Here is a 19160-nt window from a genome sequence, read left to right on the forward strand (position 1 = left end):
AAAGCAAACAGAATGGCAACGTTCAAAACATCTTAAACATCTAAAAACGATTCAAATTTTTATGAATTTTTCTGCCGTTATGTTTTTAATACGTTACAAAATTCCTACTAGCCTTTGTTAAGCAGAGGCGGAAACATGCTCTTCAAACTTGGGTAGCCTTGTAAAAGATTACAAATTGATTATTTTAATTCTGCAGCAGTTTTTGTGCTTTTGCATTCAGTATATTACTAAATTATAGTGGTCAGTGGCGTAGCCAAGGGGGGGGGGAGGGTTGGGGGTTCAACCCCCCCCCCCCTTTTGAGAAAAACTAAATGGAGAAAACTGAATCACTCTTTGAATTTTACGAAGCAGATATGCCGTGTATAAACGCCCTTGCTATTATATCTGAACTGCGTATATGTGGTATCGATGTCTTTTCAATTCTTCCCAAACCAGCTTGCCAAAAAGTGCTGTAAGTGCATTGCCATTTTGCCCGCAGTCAACGTTTCCAAACATTAATATTTTAATTCAAAGAAAATGAAGGGGTGTACCAGCAAGTACCTGATAATATTTTACCCCGCATTCTGGCTACTCTTCCAGTTAGCCTACCACTTGCACCAATGAAAGATCTTTTTCTGCTCTTCGAAGACTTAAACTTATTTAAGAAATTCAACCTCTGAAAACCGATTAAATGGTTTGGCTTTGCTTAATCTGTATAGAAAATTGGTCCCAACTGTTGAGGATGTCATTAACAAGATGTGAGAAAAGGTTCGTCGACTTCCTTTTTCCCTTTAGTTTCATCAGTATCAATGATTTTTTGCATTCTTATTGCTTGTGTTGATGAATTCTTCATAGCTGTTACTGTTAGCTGTAAGCATGATTCTACTAATTCGACATGTAGCAATTCTGGTGCTTTATCTTTCAAAATGAGTAAGAACTTGTGTGTCATATGCTTTATAATTCGAATGACCTTTCATATAGCAGGGTGTGACCGCTCTACAACTGTTCAGTATCCATGGTATGCAGCTAACTCGTGCAGTCGATGGAAACACCGCAATATCTACAGCTGTGAAAAATTGCACTAACCTTTTATAGCCTATACCCGATTCCAGTGATTCGTTATACAAAACTTGAATATATCAGAAATAAAGTAACTTCTTTGTCTCAAAGCTTTTTGTCTGACACTCATTAAGATGTATGACGTCTATGACGTTACATTTTTTAAACTTCGGGTTAAGTTTAAAACATAAAAGTTAGTGACTTACCGGAAGAAGATCGTTTTTTGGATCAACTAAGGAGAAAATTGATAAATATGAAAACAGTAATAATCTCGCAAAAAAAAGCAATCAACCTATGTCTCTAAAAAAAAGTTTGCCTAATTTTAAACAAAACTGCATTAAAAGAGCTAGTTTTTCCAATACCAAACATTGAAATATCTCAGTCAGGAATTAGCAACAAGAAAACATAAAGACTTCAGCTTTATTTTCGAAAAATGCCGAAGAAAACATGATCTTATTCTTTTGCTATGCCACCGGACAGCACCATTTTACAGGAATATTCATACCCACATTTTTCTTGAAAATGCTCTCAAAATGCACCAAATTCAAAGTAATTTTTCAAATTTTTCTGGGGGAGGCCCCCCAGACCCCCCGCCGATGAGTGTCGTCTTCGGCGAATACGTCGTCGGGCTTCGCCCGCCGGTCGTATAAACCTCTCCCTTTCACAATTCCTGGCTACGCTACTGATAATGGTACGTTCGTCTGACTTTACACCGCAAATTGAAAATAGCACGTTGCGTATTGCAGTGCTGATAAAAAAAACGCATTTCATTTTCACATGCTTTTTCTTGAAGGGGCGGCAAAATCTGAATCCGCCCCGGGCGGCACATTCCCTAGCTACGCCACTGGGCCGCCACAGTGCTTCACACCTCCTGCAGCTACAGTGTGCACGCCAATTTGACCGGCGCCAAACTGACTGCGCCTAAAAGACTTGCTCCTCTATTTTTCAGTTTCTCTAAAAATTTGTAATCTTCTTGCAATCGCGAATCTGTTGATTGTTCAAGTGATTCTTCATACTTTGGGCATGGTGCCCAAAAGGTGCCCAAAATATTTCTTTTAGTTTGTCAATGAAATTTTGCCGATCTTTTTGCTTGAAATTGGAGTTCAATTTTCTGGAGGCATAAAGCTTTTGTCATTGTTTGTGAATTTTTGTGATCATTTCAATTATGGAGCAAGTTTGTTTTGTCAAAATTCCAGTTTTTTTCCACCATTCAATCACTTTAGAGACACCCTTCTTGCTGCGTCATATGTTTTTGAGTTTCTGTTTGTGCTTGTTTGTAAAAAGTCTTGCTGTGTTCTAAGATTCAAGTAGGTTTCAACTGTGGGTGGGCTTGCTCCTTTAAAAGTATTCCTTCCATCTTCATCTGATACAGGAGTACATTTCTCAATCAACTATACTTTTTGTCGAATCCGTGTATTTTAGATACTGCTTTGTATAGGCTCACTATTGTAAATGCTAATATTGATAAATATGACCATTTACAACAGTGAACCTATGCAATGCAGTATTTAAAATACATGGTGAATAGTTAGGTGCTAATTGGCTTTAAATATCATAGTTAAGATAAATTTCTTAAAACTATTTCCTTTGAAATCTCATAAAAATTAGGTTTTTAGAAATTTTTCTAAAACTGTATTACCTAGACCCATAAAATGTATTAAACACTCATAGGAATATTGGTGTTCTGGAACTTTTGGTGTTTACTACAGCTTTCTAACTGTAGTGGTTTTCAAGTTAAGCTATTTTTTAAAAATTTGGCTTGTTTCCATGGAAACGCAAAGAAAATAGGCTTCAAACAACAATGAAATTTAAAATTTTTTATATTAGCATTAATTTTGACCCCAAACAGAAATTGAAATTTGTGATTTTGGAAATTGTGGCGAGTTTTTTCATTGTTTAGAGGTCCAACTTATCTATTTTAGACTATCACAAACTGCCATAAATTGGTAAAAATTAGTGACGTGATGGTAAAAAGTAACAGAATTTTTATAATTATCGCTATGAAAAAATATCTGAAAATATTCCTGTTGTAAAATGACAAAGATGTCTTTTGTTTAAATGTTTGGGTGGCAGCTGACTTTGGTGACATTTTGGTCTTTCGCTGCCATCCTTGTTGTGCGAATTATTTGTGTTTATTGTGTTTTTGCTTTTTGTGTCTTTTTCGCCAACAAAACAAAAAATAAACTGAACTGAACTGTCCTGAATAGTTTGAGAAATCAAGAAGAAATGATGCACACAACTGATTTTGAGTAATGAAGTTTTGGTTGTTGAAAGTTTTGTGAGCGAGTTCAAATATTTTGTTTGAGATTCTTTCGACTTTGAAATTTTCAGTTTGCAAACGTGAGATAAAGATAATTACAAGTGCTTGACGCGTACAGGACAGTGAAGTGCATTTGAGCTTATTCTTCTTCATCTGCTTGATCTATGTCGACTCTTGGCTTCTCTGCCACTGATCTTTCTCCACAACTTTCGATTTCTGGCAACTTCCTTCAACTCAGCCAAGTTCGGTCAGGTATCATGCTTCACTGCCTATTTGTGATCCAAACAGCAAAATCCATCATTTTTACATTGATCCAACGACTGCAAAAGTAAAATTAATATAAAAATGCCTGATTTTGCTCTTTGGAGTTGAACGTGTAGGGTTTTGCGTTATTTTAATCCCTTAGTGTAGGGTTTTGCTATCTGATTGTCTTTTTTGTTTATTAAAATAGGATATAATTAAAAAAGGATAATTTAGGCTGTCTGTCTAGTCTAGAGGTATGATTTGGCTACCTACCAAAAAAGCAAACAAATTAAATCGAATTAAACATTTTTATTATCAATCAAAGTTATAAATTTGCTATTCGGGAATTGAAAAATATGTCTAACCAATTTAGTTCATTGCGACCGGTGTCAGAAGAGCGACATTCTTCAGTCGTGAATTTAACCTTCTCGTTCTGCTGTTCAGTCTGTTCGCTTTGCAAGTCTATTTCTGAGTGTCTGCGTTTTTCAATTACCCGCTTATGTCATAATGTGGTGCCTTTTTATCAGTAATTGATGGTTATCGTGAGAATTATGAAGCAAAACCAGTTACACAATTACATCGCTTCAGAAATACGATTGTGGTGAGCTAAATTCTGTGAGAGTGGCATTTGTGGGGAAGCGTGACCTAGATTTCGTGAGAACAGAATTTAGGTTTTGAATTTGCAACGTTGAAATGCATTTTTCAATTCTGATAATTTCGGTTAAATGTTAAAATATAAATTTGTTAGTTAAAACATGGTACACGTTACAAACGTCATCAAACCAACACTGGATCGTGTTTTATTTCGTACCATTAAAGTGAAAAAATATTCTTTACAATAACATATCAGTGGCCTGGAAAGGGTAGAAGCGACAAAACACAAGCGTTAAAGCGTGCTCGAAAAAGATAAGATTTACCAAACACAAAAATTTGTCACGGTCGCATCTCCTTGAAAAATTGAAAACATGAAAAAATGTGAAAAGTTGTATAAAAAAATAGATATAGTGCTGAGACTAAAAGTGCTAAGTGCTGAGACTATGAAAGCGAGTGCAGCCTATGTGATGGACACAGAATTATGCAAAACACACGTTTCCTGTAAATGCTGACTGAGGTTTTGTCATATCTAAACGTTTCAAAAATTATTTATTGCATCCAAAATTAATAAACATTTCTGGCTAAATGCTTTCAATTGTAACACAAATCTTAATCATAACTAAAACATATGTTTGTATTTTTTTTTTCTTTTTTTTTTTTCGCGCAACGCTCAGAGTTCAAGATGGATACCACTACATCTTGCAGGTTTACAAATTGTCCATATGGAATGGATTTGTTTCCTGTCTCATCATTAGTGCGTCCGCTCCGGGAGCCGTCCACACACCCAAACACTCAGCAGGCACACCATACTTACATGGAAGATACCTACCAGGGAGGCGAGGGACTCACTACGACCGAAGGGACCCACCGCGGTAGATGGTAATCTGTGGATGTAAATGTTTGGTTAGTGGCTGCCTCAAGCTGATCTGCCTGTCTCAACTTTCCTCTTGCTGATCTTGGAGCAGTATAGGAGATGGCGGGTCAAGCTCAAGAACTAGCGCATTTTGGTAGAGAGTTAATTTTAATTTTATTTGAAATTGTTTGTGTGTGTGTATCTTCTTGTTGCCCGCTTCAAGAAGGGCACCTGCTTGTGGGAGACGGGCCACTGCAGTCTGACACCTCATTTGGCGGAGATGCCAGAGAGGAGCGGCCAGAAGGAGGGTAGCTTTCGCTGACCCCAGAGTCGTCTTGGAATGGGCCGCTGCAATCCTGTCATCCCAGAGCGAGTGGGACAACGGAGAGGGACGGTTAAAGATCTCCCGCTGCAATCACTCTTCCGGCATCAGGCCGTTGCAGATGAGTGAGAGGGACGGGTTAAAGGTGGGTTGTTACGCCTTTGGCTGTCTAAACTTCTTCAAAGATGATCTACGACCGTACTGTGCTAGTGAGACCCACCGCTGCAATCAGTCATCCCTACCACCGAGGACGACTGAGAGGGCGGTTGAAGAGTGGGTCTCGACTGGTTCTTCTTTCTTCTGACCGTAGGAAGAGGTTTGGAAGGAGTAGAAATGTCAGATGACAAAGGAATGTTATGCTTTTGTGTTATGTCTTTCGTTTTTGTCATGATGACCCACAGGGCTTGAATGGTGGACCGTTTTGTGTCCTGTATATATGTGTCGCCTATGTCCAGAGATATTTTCTTTTGGATGATGGTGTGCTTGGCGATATTCATCATGGTCAGAAGGATCAGGTTGTTCTTTTGTCCTCCAGGGAGTTGGTTGTAAAGGATCATGTCCTTTGTTATTTCTATGTCTTCCTTGGTTAGGTCAAGATATTGTTGTTTCAGGCGCTCCCATATTCCTTGTGCAAAGGAGCACTTGGTGAGGACGTGGGCCACATTGTCTTCTGGTTTTCTGCAGAATTTGCAGTTTGTTTTTCTGTCGGAATGTATTGATCTATTAAAATCTCCCCATTTGTATCCTCCATGTGCAATCCGAAAGGACATGGAGGATAGGTGAGGTGGAAGGAGGAGTTTGATTCCCTTGTTTTTCAAGAGGATCTCATTCCAAGGAATCTTCTTTCCGTTTTCATCAATCTTGTCAATCTTCTTTTCATTTTGCGTTTTCAGATTGATGTAGATATTTTTGTAGGAAGTATTTTCCCAGTCGTGTTTCAAGCCTTTGAGTTTCCAAAAGGACTTGAAGATGTCCGCATACATTTCGTTTGGAATCGGGGCATGCGGAATGCTGTTGGAGAACAGATGAGGATTGATGTGTCTCATTCTGTAACTCAAATTGAACATGGCCCATTCGTGCCAGATTTCGGTGGCGTCTTCTAGTGGGAAGAGGTGCCGAATTCTGTCTATGCGACTAGTTTGGAATTTTGATTGGATGTCCACCATGTTGATGCCTCCATTTTTGACAGGAGGAAATGTCTTGCTTCTCTGGAGTTGTTCAAATGGCGAAGGATGCCAGAGGATGTTTGTACAGAAATTGAGTCAATGGTCAAGTAGAAGATTTATAGACAGGTTTCAATATGTTGTTACTGCAGTTTGCATTCATTGTGGTTTGTTTGATGCAAATCCAATGTCGAGTGGTTGCAACGCCGACGTCATTCATGCGTGACGAAGTTGCAAGACTGAAAGAGTTTCCACTCAAAAATTTAGAAAGTGAACATTTGAAGCAAGTCAATACCATGTGGTATGACATGCCTCATAAAATTTTAGACAAAAAGCAACAATGGTCTCTGTCGCTGTCTTCTGGTGGGAAACGTTGGGATCGAAGTAACGAGGAAAACATTGGCGACAATACTGATGTCGAAACCCCGCGACTCGATCAATCTTTTCCCGGTGTCACGAGAATGGCCGACAAGTCTCTGAGGTCCTCCCGTCCGTCCTTAGCTGTCATATTGCGACGCTAAAGAAGCAAGATGTAAGGAGAAATACAATCTCTATTTATTTGAATTGATTATTTAATTTGTCTATAAAAATGGTGGTAGGCCACTGACATGGAATCCAAAGGGTATCTTTGGACCTGAATCCTAAAATGATTTCAACGGAAATATGAACAGGAAGGATGTACCGTATGTTCATTGAATACTTACTGTGATATTTGCTTCGAATGTGATTAGAGGCAATCCTTTTTTGGTTGAAAATCAACTTTTTACCGACAATTTACAGTACTATTCCTTGTGATATTTCAAAAAGTTATTTTCTTTGAGGCTTGATGCTCTAGTTATCGCCGAGAACTCATCACCGTCAAGCATATCTTCAGTCGTCTTACCGAGATGTAGCTGTGTGTTCAGGGCATTAAAGTGAAGACCTTGATATCATCGGTTAGACACTTTTTAACACGCAGCGACTTCGCAGAATATCTAATTTTACGTTTTCGATTTCGCCATTTTCTCGACAAACCTCCTAAAAATCTTGAGTTGCTAAGCGATCTGTTTCCGACGGCCCTCCCTACTGCACAATTATATTTCAATTTAGGTTTTAAACAAAACCAAGAGAAGGCCTCGCTTTTTCATCATGCAAACCTGGTTCGACTCCCGGCTTAAGCTGCTTGTTGATAAATCACTGCTCATCTCTACCCATGGTGTAATAATCTGGGTGGGAAAAGCGGCTGAGAAAAGGACTTGCCACCCTACTCTCCATGGTGCCGCAACTTAGCCAAACTTCTTCACGACACTTAGCAACGGAGCACGAAATCACTTTTCCCAACATGCATTTGCGTTTTTCAGCCCAGAAAATATTACAAGATTCTAATACAGGCTGCTAGAAGTCACACTTCCGCCAGCAAACCATCTTCACCACGTCTCTGACCTTCTTCACAACCGGTAAGTAAGAACTTTTAACTTTGGATATTTCAGTTCGATTTAAAGCGCTTAATGCTGTAATATCTTACGAGGTTCATACTTACTTCGAAGGTAAAATCATTGATGCAAAGTGTAAATGGGCATCCACAAGTTTGCAAAATAAACTGATAAAAATCACTGGTTTATATGATATTTGAGTTTATTAGCACAGCAAGTGCTATTTATTACCATTGTTTTGGATTGAATACATCAGGGATCGGGAACCTATGGCTCGCGAGCCATATGGCTCTTTTGACGACGGCATCTGGCTCGCAAAAAAATCCAATATTTTAAAGTGCAAACCGCAAAAGTTTTATCTTAACTTTTCATTACAATTAAGAGCTGAAAATACGCTCAGAATGCACCAAATTAATTGTAATTTTTCATTTTTTTTTTTGGTGGGGGAGACTCCCCAAACCCCCGCTGTTTTTCTTCTCCTGCGAAGACGCGTTCCCACTTTCAAAACTTCATCAGTGCCACCACGTGTTAATTGCATTATGTGTTAAAGCATTACAGTATAACCAATGGCTCTCACGGAAATGTATTTCCAAAAATGTAGCTTTAATGGCTCTCTTACTCAAAAAGATTCTCGACCACTGCTATTCACAAATTACAAGTTTATTAGCACAGTAAGTGCTATTGATTACCATTGTTTTGGATTGGATACATCAACAACGATTAACCACCGAATAAGCAAATCTTCTGATTAAGCAACTTACTGCACGAACTGTACTGGTGAGTTTGCACCCGTCTTAATCGGCCGATTACAATCGCAGCTTTGATCGACGTAAAAAGTTTGCGCAAACTGCTTTTTTGGTTAATTAATCGAACGCTTAACTTAATCCTCTGATTTAAAGATCCGTTGTTGCTGCATCCAAACCTTAATCTCACTAACAACAATGTTTATGTTAGGTGATTAATTATCTTAATGCTTCACTGCTGCAAGGACATTTTAATGACCAGTAGCGTTGACAGGGGGGTCTAGGTTGACATGGGGGTCTAAGTTGACAGGGGGGTTTAGGTTGACAGGGGATCTAGGTTGACAGTGGGGGTCTAGGTTGACAAGGGGGTCTAGCCTATAGAACTATTTACTTATATAATGTCATTGGCTAAGTTCTAAAACTCTTTTATGTTTCAGATATTCTTAACCGTGAAGTCACAACTGGAATATGAAATGATCGTTTCTATCACAGACTAAAATTAATTGTCAATGCAGTTGTTGTCAAATCTGTTAATTGCTTGGTTATGACGTAACTAACGTAACAAAGCTCCTTATTCACGGAAAAAATCGATAACTTTTTAAGTGTACAATATTCGTTTTCAATCTTTTAAGAACATACCATCTATTGTTCTGGTATACAGCACCACACCATGACTGAGGATTTGACCAAAATAAGTTATTGAGTTGAAAGGAATTTGGCACGGTTCGCAAACCTGTTATAAATTGATTCCAGGTCGAATCATACAGAAGACTTTAAAAACTGTACTTATATTGTTTTTTCTTGCATAACGCAGTGAGGATGAATAGAGCAACAATGTGGTGACATCGTAAGCCTGATATAAATTAGAAAAAAGCCCTGTGGCAAAAACATCTCAGCAATTGTGGAGTGACAATACATAGAACCATAGCATTATCATTATTACTAAAAAAACGACGAATAAACGACATTTTTCCGTTGAAACGTTTGCACATATTATGTCAAGCATATCATTGTGTGAAAACAACGTCAACCCAGCAAGACTATACTTGGTCGACATCATGGATGTTGCTCCTTTTGGGAGAATCAAGGACTTTTAAGTGGAAGAATTCATTCAACTTCAGTTACCCTCAACTGAGGGTCAATGATGCTTTTTCATATTAAAGCAACTCCAGTAATAAATGTGTTGCCCTCTGTGCTTAAAGGAGTATAGCAAAACGTTACTACTTGTCGACACAGGAGTTGTTGAGCTCTAGAAGACTCTGGCTGAACCATTTCTGTGCAATGTAGACATTTTGAGTCGAATTCCGAGCGTTTGTGTTTCACTTTCACATTTTACTTGATGTTACTTGCAGGGGACAGTATGAAAGTAATTGTCTTCACTCCCAACAGTGGTTGATCGTACTGGAAAACAGAGGAGCTAAGAAAAATAAACGAAAACAAACAACAACGTTTCGTGCGTGCATGGAGTTTTTGAACGAAGCTTTTTGTTTGATACCAATAGCGAAAGTTGTTTTGAAGGAAGTTGAAGTTAAGAATAGACGAAGTAGCTTCCTTGCGCCATGAATATAACTCACACAGGAAACTACTGACATTGGACGTAGAGAGGTTTTCAAATTCGCTGCCCGTGAACTGAGATCTCGAAGTTGCTTTGTGCAATGACATCTGCGACATCTGCTTTGTTGCACGAAAATGTGTAATGACATCTGCGACGTTGCTGTTAGTTTTATCTGAAGTAAATTGATGAGGTTTCGTTTTGATGTGAAAACACATCAAAAGCATAGTTTTTATATTACAGTATTAACCATTAAGCTTCACTCACCTGTATGTGGTAGCCTATTGCATCTTTATCCTCGGACTGACAAAGCCTCTGATAAGTGATTCTTGGTACTGGTAGTTTTGCGTACGTGTGAAGGCTTTAAACCACTGACACAGGCCCTGTCACCGAGATTAGCAGAGTGAAGTTTCCGTTTGTTGTTGAAATGTTTGTTGTCTCTTTGGAAACATATTCGACTAGATATGAATTTCAATGGCAATACAAGACCTTTGCAATGCTCTTTCGCTGTTTCACGTTCATCTTCGGAAAGCTCAGAATTTTGTCTAAGTCTAAGGTTTTCATCGTCTATATACTAAATGAATTAAACTTTTTTTAGATAAAAAGTATTTTTCTATTCTGCCTGAAAAATGGATTTCTCGATTTTGAAGTAATGGCAGATATTTCCTTGCTCACTGTTTTAAAAATTTGTTTGTCAAATGCAACGCTTTTTTCCAAGAACGACAATAAAGGTCAACTTTAGAAAGGTCGCCTGATTTCCTTCTTCAACAACTAAACCAGTAAGTGTAACATTTGAAGTGGCTACTGTAGTAGTAGTAGCCATATCATCAGGTGACGACGAGAGAGCAGTCATCGGATGATTGTTGACAACAATTTGTTCGATCTCCAAAGGGTATGTTAGTAATTCGAATTCTCCGAGGGTGGCTTCTGCTACAAAGGAGAAAAAAACTTTTTGAACCCGATAGGAGCATGACAGGGAATTGCAAAAACCTCCACCGCAAATTATCTTTAAAAATTTGGCCCCAGCAACAGCTTCCTACAGCCTGTGGAGATCCGAGTACTCTGCGAATTGAGGAGTCAAGACGACTTCTAAACAAGCACCTTAGGCAAAGCATTGTGTTTTACAAACTTTTCAAGAAAAAACTACACCATGAAGCGAAACACTTCGCTTAGCTGCAAGAACTGCATCAGCAAAATTATGTAATTCAATTCTAACCAATTCCTTGCCAGCACACAATGTACAACATCAAGCTGCAAGTTTTTAGTCTCAGGCAAAGACCTCAACCTTTTTTCCCAATTTGACATCAAACCCATGAAAGTTAATAGTTTATTGAAACCGAGGATGAAAAGAGAAACTCAAAACTCTAATCCTTGTCTTAAAAAATATCTTTTTGTTGTGTAATCGTATAATCCTGGTAAATATCGATGATGATGATGATGTTATGTTCATGATGATGATGATAATAACGATGATGATTGCCAACCTGGAGTGGTAAAGTAATGGACTTTCGAGCACAAACGTTCAAACGACAGCGATCAAACAATTTTAGAATTTATTTTTTCTTGGTATTACTAGCACCTGGTGTAACGTGCCTGATAGAGAGTCAAGGCACGTTTTTATTTTTTGCAATGGCAGTTAAGAACACTGTTGCTTTGAGATCAAATTCATATGCAAAAACTTGAGTTGTTAGTTTGTAGACTCGTTTGACTGGTTTTGCTTTAGCATGAAGAAAATGAAAAAATAAACTTTTGTTGAGTTTGTGACTAGAAAAAATTCTTATAAAGACGAATTATATATCGTTGGAAAGATAATTTTATCAGCTTTTCAATGATGGGTTTTGTCATTTTTTTTACCTTGGGGAAAAAAAGTTACGGTCAAAAACGTGCCGGGGGGGTAAAACACTAATTTGCTCAATATTATAATACAATTATATACTAAAATATGTTACCTTTGTAACAGAATACAACACCATAAATTGGAATATTACTATTAACAAAGCAAACTAACAATCGAAAAGCAAAAATATAAAACATAACCTAATTAGGAGGTATTTATCACACGTCTAAGGGAGTAAAAGTTGACCGAGACGGAGATAACAGGATAGATTTCACCGAAATAAAAGGTTTTTCTTTTATAAGCAAGGATATGTAAGCAACACATAAAAGCTATCTAGGACGTAGTGAAGAAGGTTTTAGTTAAAATGCTATTTCATAGGGTGTTTTGTTACAAAAACACTGTGTCCCCCAAGTCCTGGAGTGCCAAAAAGCCCGGTCTTGCTAGGGTTAAACCAGCTGTGAAGATGTAAAAACGACATTTACAGTTTTAAGTTCTAATAAAATGTAAACACATTTCAATCAAAGTGATGCAAACGCATCCATAAAATTTATCTCTTCTCCCAATTCGTCATCAAACACGACTGTAATATTTGTGCATATCTGATGATAGGCTATACTCTGAGGCCGTGGTGGTATGCAGCTCGTGGTGATTGTGGAAGGAGAGCCGGATTAATGTGAGAACGATTAGACATGACCATTTCCTCGTTCCTCTGTTTAGTGATTTGTGGTAAAGTATATGTAGACAAGTTTAAAAGTTCGAAGAACCATATCCAAGCCTTGCCAACTTGGTATGGAGACATGTCGTCTTCGTAGAAAACATCGGCAACATTTCGTAAACTTGCTTGATTTCAACTTCTCAAATAGACATCTTGCCGAATTTATGAACTGCTGAAGTTGTATAACAGCCACTCCAAAACAAGAACATCTACCTTCGCAATAACATCTCTGTAGCACTGTCTTTGCTGGTAGTTTTTCCCTCTTGTAATGTTTGGCAAGAAGATATTAGAATAGTCACGGATGCACGAGATAAGAAAAGGACATCAGTATCGCCGGAGTAGCCTACATAGTTACAGGTGTCCTACCTACCGAATCAAAGCAACTTGAACGATTGTTGTATCTGCAACACTGGGGCACAAATGAACTTTAAAACCATTCAACTCCAGTTGTTTCGTTAAAGCCACCACAAATCTTTGTTTGTATATAGTTTGAAAAAAAGATGTTCCTTTCAGTTTGGCAAGAATTTTGATCATTCAATTCAACAGTTTGAGACGTCGTACCAGAGCGTTTTTGATGGGTGGAATCTCTGGTTGACACCGTGTCGTTCTTTGCTTGATGATGTGCCTATTAAGCCCGCTTTCCGACAAAAGCAGCGTCTGTCACATGATCCCTTGCAGCTACATCGAAAGATTTTCAAGACATCTTCTGGTGCAGTAGCTACATCCGTCATGACTGGAGAAAACATGTCATCTTTCTTCTGCCAACCCCATGACAATGGTTTCAAATCTGAGTTGCTTAAAGTTCTCCAAACTTTCAGCTGGTGATATACTCTGAGGCTGTGATAGTATGCGGCTCGTGGTGATGGTGGAAGAAGAGCCGGATCAACAGGTGAACGATTGGACATGACCATTTCCTTGTACTTCTGTGGTCGTTTCCCATGTGAGTCCACCCCGATAGCTTAATTGGTTAGCCCGTGACTTCGTGAACGAAGAAGCTTCATCAAGCTGCGCTGGTTCGACTCTCGGTGTGTGCGCTTGAGCAACGCATTCTAAGGACTGCTTTCCATTCAGCGGGACCTAATGGATGGAATAATTTCCCGGCAATAACACTTTAACAATCGGAAACTTCACTCTGTCAATCTCGGTAACTGGCCCTGCATCAAAAGCCTCTACAAGTATGCGAAACTATCAGGAATAACCTGTCAAGGCTTTGTCAGTCCGAGGATAAAGATTCAAAACCAACCCTGTAACCATCAAAAACAATAACGTTGGCGCGCAAGTGCTGAAAAAAGCTGATGTACTTTTTGAAGAACTCATGGAACTTCTCATTCTTCTTTCAGTCACAACACCACAACAAGGCACCACCATCAATAATTTTAATGGAGTCAGGTTCTTTTGTCATTTCAACTTTGTGCAAGATGTATGACTTCAGTTTTGATTTTTGCGCACTTCGTAAAATTCCATCTTTGAACAGTGACATTGGGTACGGTGATAACTCGTAAAAGAAGTATCGGTAGTCTGCAATGTCGTTTTCTGGCTTTCTCTCTATGACAAAAACCAATCTCAAAAAGTGTGTTAATGGATCAATGGTGATAGTATCATGATCAATTTTTAGACTGGCATAAAGGCTCTGTCTGTATAGCATTTATTTGCTTATCTTCTTGAAGGAACAATTAGTAAAGGTTTTATCATCAAGTTCAATTTGGATAAACGCCCCTATCTCCTCAAATCGGTCACTGGTCACACTGTTGTTGTTATTAATCAACCCTGAGTTTAGAGCCATAAGCTGAACTCAAACGGATTATGTGAACGAAACCATAGGTTTGTACTTTTTTTTAATTATTATTATCACGTTTGGTTCTTCCAGCAAATGCCTCTTTGTGTTTATCATCAGAATTTGACAATGATGAGACTGTACTGAGTGCATCTGTCACTTCTGCACACCTGTGCATGGTTTTATTCCACACCCTTAATACATTATGCATGGTTTTATTCCACACCCTTAATACATTATCGGTGGTGTCCCTGCCGATGACTCCGCCTTTTCCTTTTAAAGAATTCATGAGAATCAGTTCAGAATTATGCCCATACAATTGTTTGTTAGAACGCCTGACGGTGTGATTTCCGTACATAAATTGCTGATAGACATCTGGGGGACTTGTTTCCAACTCTGCAACTGTTTAAAGATACAGGCGACATGTTTTTGCACAATTATTGTGACCTGTGGCAGCAAATAGTTTCAGCATGCTTTTTGACGCAGAAATGTGTAGTAACCAGTTGCTTGTTCTCTCTGCTTGAATAAACTCCTGCACAACTGAAACGTAATTGACATAGCTCAACCACAGAGCTGATGTACGTGATTCTCGTGTGAACTGCTCCTTGTTATCGGTGAAAAATGCCATCATCTTATGCTCAATGTTATCATTATTATGATCAGAAGGACTGTCTGAGTCATACAATTTCTCCAAGGCACTCTGCTCTCCGGGCGTCAACTCACTCCAAAATTCTTCCAACATAAGGGACAGAATAGCTGTTGCGCATAACAGATGACCTCGAACAGCGCGGAAAACTGCCTTCCCACTAAACATGTGCCCTACCTACAGTTACAGGAGCGTATGCTGTCTCAAGAGCTCTTCTCAAGCCACTTCCTTCCATAAAAGAACCAATTGATCCCAGAAAACTCATAAGCTGGTGAAAGCCGCCCAATCGAACAAATACGCTCATGTTCTTTGATGATTCTATGTCGTATGCATTTATATGAAGCTGTTGGTCGAAGGTTACACATGCCATTCGGACATTCAGTTTTTGGCACTGTTCAACCACAAACGATAGAAACGAGTGTTAAGCTGTTAAATCTGTGGCGTGTAACCGGTAACATGGTTACAACAGTCGATCACCGGTAACATGGTTACAACAGACTTTGGCTTAGATTGCGATGTTGTTTTCGCACTCATGTATCCAGACCAACTGGGGCGTGACTTCTTGAAGATGTAAGATGCGCTCCAGAGAAGATCAATAAAGCGATTGTGAAGGTCCTCCTGAAAGTAATTATGAAAAACAACTCGGTTTGTGTGGCATTCTGTAATCAAATCATGATTCCAATCCTATACTGACAACGGTGTACATCATCTTCCTTTTTTTTTTACATACAGTGTTAAACAATGTCATTTTTTCAGTGGATGTTCCAGGTGTTGAATACCGAGCAGGATTTTCAAACCTTGTTCTGCATAGTACATGCTGGTATCTGGCTTCAGCAAACACCTGGTCGTGTGCACTAAGCAGTCGTTTCTGAACAGTTTTAGCAAGTTCATCGTCTCAACTTTGGCATAAAGCAAGTGTTACGTAATATATTCCAGACGATTTTGTCCGCACCTCTTCAAGTTTATTTCGATCAGGGTGCCGTTCATCAAACATACAACTACTGTATATTCACAGTAAAAACACTGCTTTTTAAAGTCGAACGATTGTTGATCTGACCTTGTCGATACTGTCTTGCTATTGGATTGTTCATTGCTTGAGGCTGAACGTTTCTTGGATCTCGCATGGTTTCTCAAGAAATTACGGCATGATGTATGGATGTATGTAATATGGCCATTTTCTCTATTTTTCTCCATTGCAACCAGAGTTTCACAATCCATTTTCAAAGCATGACCAATAGTGTCCAAAGAGTGTATGGTAGGCTACTATCACTCTCGCAGAAATAAGCTCCAACATGACACAGTGAATCACCAGTCCGATAGACACTTAGCCTAACACAAATTGCTGTTTCTTCTTGACTTGAATCTATCTGCAATGTATCACTCTAACCGTAGTAAGTAAACTATAACATTATAAAGTTATAATGAACAACGACAGCTTTACTGGTGCCCCCCCCCTCCCGTCATGCTCACTCTTACCCCCTGAAACAGATAAATATTTCTATTTTCATTTATACCTTTTGCATCTATATCCTGCTTTTCTGTTGATAATTCATAAGTTTCTAACCTTTTGTTCACCCATTACAGGAAAGATAAGAAAATAAATATTCTTATGTTAATTTTTTTTCCTAATTTCAATTTTTACCCCTCCGGCACGTTTTTGGTCGTAACTTTTTTTCCCCAAGGTAAAAAAAATGACAAAACCCATCATTGAAAAGCTGATAAAATTATCTTTCCAACGATATATCATACGTCTTTATAAGAATTTTTTCTAGGTTGACCCATTTTTAGACCAAATTCTACAGGACTATAAGGTAGAACATATACAACCAAACAAAGTTACTTACATGACATTGAGCATTTTTTGTGGTGTTAATAGTATTTATTGTATAACCAAAGCTACAGTATGTAGAGTTCTAGCAGAATAAACTTAAAGCAATTGACTTATAAATTCCCATTTAGTACTTCAACAGGTACACAGGTTTGAGCCATTTTTTTTTTCTGCACGATGGAGTTTTTCAGCAGGTATACAGTTTTGAGTCATTTTTTTCACTCTCCTTGCACCGCTTTGAGGTAAGTGACAATAACCTGTATATTGGATCGATACCACCATTGTTGATATTTTCAAACATAGCATTGAGTTGTAACTGAAGTCCTTGCTGTGTTTTCTTGGTTTAAAGTAGTCAGAGCAATCGTTTTATTTTGTCTGTTCGCTCAACATGTAACTGCAAGTAACAAGGTTACGATAACGCAAGGACAGATGAAATAAGCAGCAAGAGCATAGCCAAGTCAGAGTGTTGGAGGTGGCATTGATTTCATGAGCTATTTCGAATATGACAGAGAAGTTCAATTAAATTGAGACAAGCATGGTTGGAGGAAATAGAGGAAGGACTTTTCCTGCTTTCATTTACGGTATATACTTTCATTCGTGGTAGGCCTACAAACTTTTATTCACGCCATATAATTTTATTCATGGAGCTTACACGCATACTGTAAACTAATACACAGCAATTGAACTGGCAAACGTTATCAAATGAAACCTGTCACGTAGGTTTATGTGTGTGAGTACTACTCTGGCAGAACTGGAAATAATTTGATGAAGTGTTTCAAAAACAAACTCGAAAACGTAATCTCTCAAATATTACAACAATTAGGTTTGGAAATTTAACTTTTTCATCTGTAGCATTCGGTCAAGGTATGATTTCCCATGTTACATGTAGTCAGTACTCACGATATCGGTTAAGCGCATATCGCGAAAAAGCATAAATTGTTTAATTGCATCAAAATCAGAAATTCCAAAACCAACCCTATCTAATGTTATGTAAAATTATCGGCTTAACGCATCCCACTTAAAGAAATATATCGCATAAATGTATCAGCATTTGCTTCTCGGTTGCACACTTCATTCATTTACATCAAAACCTCTGACAAATGGCTCATGCGATTAACCGACTTTTGTCTGCATCAACATTTGCATTGATTGTTTACAAAATATTTACAATTTTATTTTTTATTATTGTTTTTGCCTAGATTTTAAAAATTTTACCACCTCTCTGCCTGTTATTGTTTATTTATTTTGTTTCTTTGTCGTTTATTTAACTTTCCTGACTTTGTTTCTTATTTGTATGAGGGTGGAAACTGCCTTGGTTGGCTTTGTAATCTTTCGTTGTCATCCAAGTAGGCTACCAGCACGATATCGTAGCTTACGTCATAAAAACCATGAAAAGAATCTGTTTCTGTTGACTGTAAAAATTATATGTTTTGTCGCCTGCCACGATAAAATTGTAGAAATGTTTATTGAAAGTGTTTTTCACAAATATTTGTGAGCTGAAAAGATTGTTTTAAAATATTTCGAACTGGCAACCTTGTTTTTGGGCAACTTTTAAGGGTTTACATCAACGCATTACTTCATCTTTACTCAGTGTTAGATGGATATACTATGAGTTGAAAAGATTTTTTTATTATTTGTACTCAAAAGCGGAATTGAATCGGTCTGGATTCCTCTAATTGAGTGCACTTGTGGTTTTGCAAAAACACAGCGCTTTTGATCAATGCCGACTCAATATCCTTGGGAACTTTATTGAGGCCAATGGGCCACGCAGCTCGATGAGAAACAAACCGAAGTGAGGTGATGTTGAACAGCCTGAATGATCTGAATATCTGCACTGGCTACTAGAAAGCTACAGGGCTTACCATATTGCAAACTGGTTGTCACTATAGTTGAGTTACCGTTAAAACTTATAGGCTTTTTAATGTTGAGCTGTCTTTGTTTTTTAATGTTGGACTTGTAGGCAATTAGTATATAGAATCAACGTTTAAAAGTATTAAAAGTGGCAAATGGCGTATGAAAATAAAATTGTCGACATCGTCGGCTAAAATAAGTTTTCTGCCGCTGAACAATTCGCTTCATTACTTTTAATGAGCGAACAACAAAAATCAGTTAGCCTACACTCGACAAGCAATAAATTGCCGGCATTGTGCTTATAAAGTACAGTAGGTTACACAAAATTG

Source organism: Aplidium turbinatum, chromosome 1, assembly GCF_918807975.1.
Source record: "Aplidium turbinatum chromosome 1, kaAplTurb1.1, whole genome shotgun sequence".
In the NCBI taxonomy this organism is placed as follows: domain Eukaryota; kingdom Metazoa; phylum Chordata; class Ascidiacea; order Aplousobranchia; family Polyclinidae; genus Aplidium; species Aplidium turbinatum.